The following is a 408-nucleotide window of genomic DNA, read 5'->3' on the forward strand; positions in this document are numbered from 1 at the left end:
TGGCCTTAGTAGTGTCTCAGGTGCACCCCCTAGTGCACCCCAGGAGTGTTTAAGCTCGCGGGTTTGAATGCCCCGTCTACGCGCATGGCAAGACTCCCTCGCTTCTGTCGTGGCATCGAGAAAATATAAGCTCTGGCATTGAAAATGGGCCGTATTCCCATAAAGGTTCCCCTCACCCCTACGTTAAAGCACTCAATAGGCGCAACGCTGCTACTATTGGCTTTCATTCTTTACATCTATGGCGTTAGCGCCCCAGTAGTGCGAATTACGGGTGAGTTAACCCACACTGTGTACCTGCTCAAAAGTGCTTACTTTCTCCCTCACACAGCTATGTGTAAAAAGAGGGCTCAAGAACTGCAGACAAATACGCATCACTCGTCGTCACAGGTTAACACTATTCTGCGCAGT

Source organism: Eimeria mitis, genomic scaffold (assembly GCF_000499745.2).
Source record: "Eimeria mitis Houghton genomic scaffold, Emh_scaff574, whole genome shotgun sequence".
Taxonomy (NCBI): Eukaryota; Apicomplexa; class Conoidasida; order Eucoccidiorida; family Eimeriidae; genus Eimeria; species Eimeria mitis.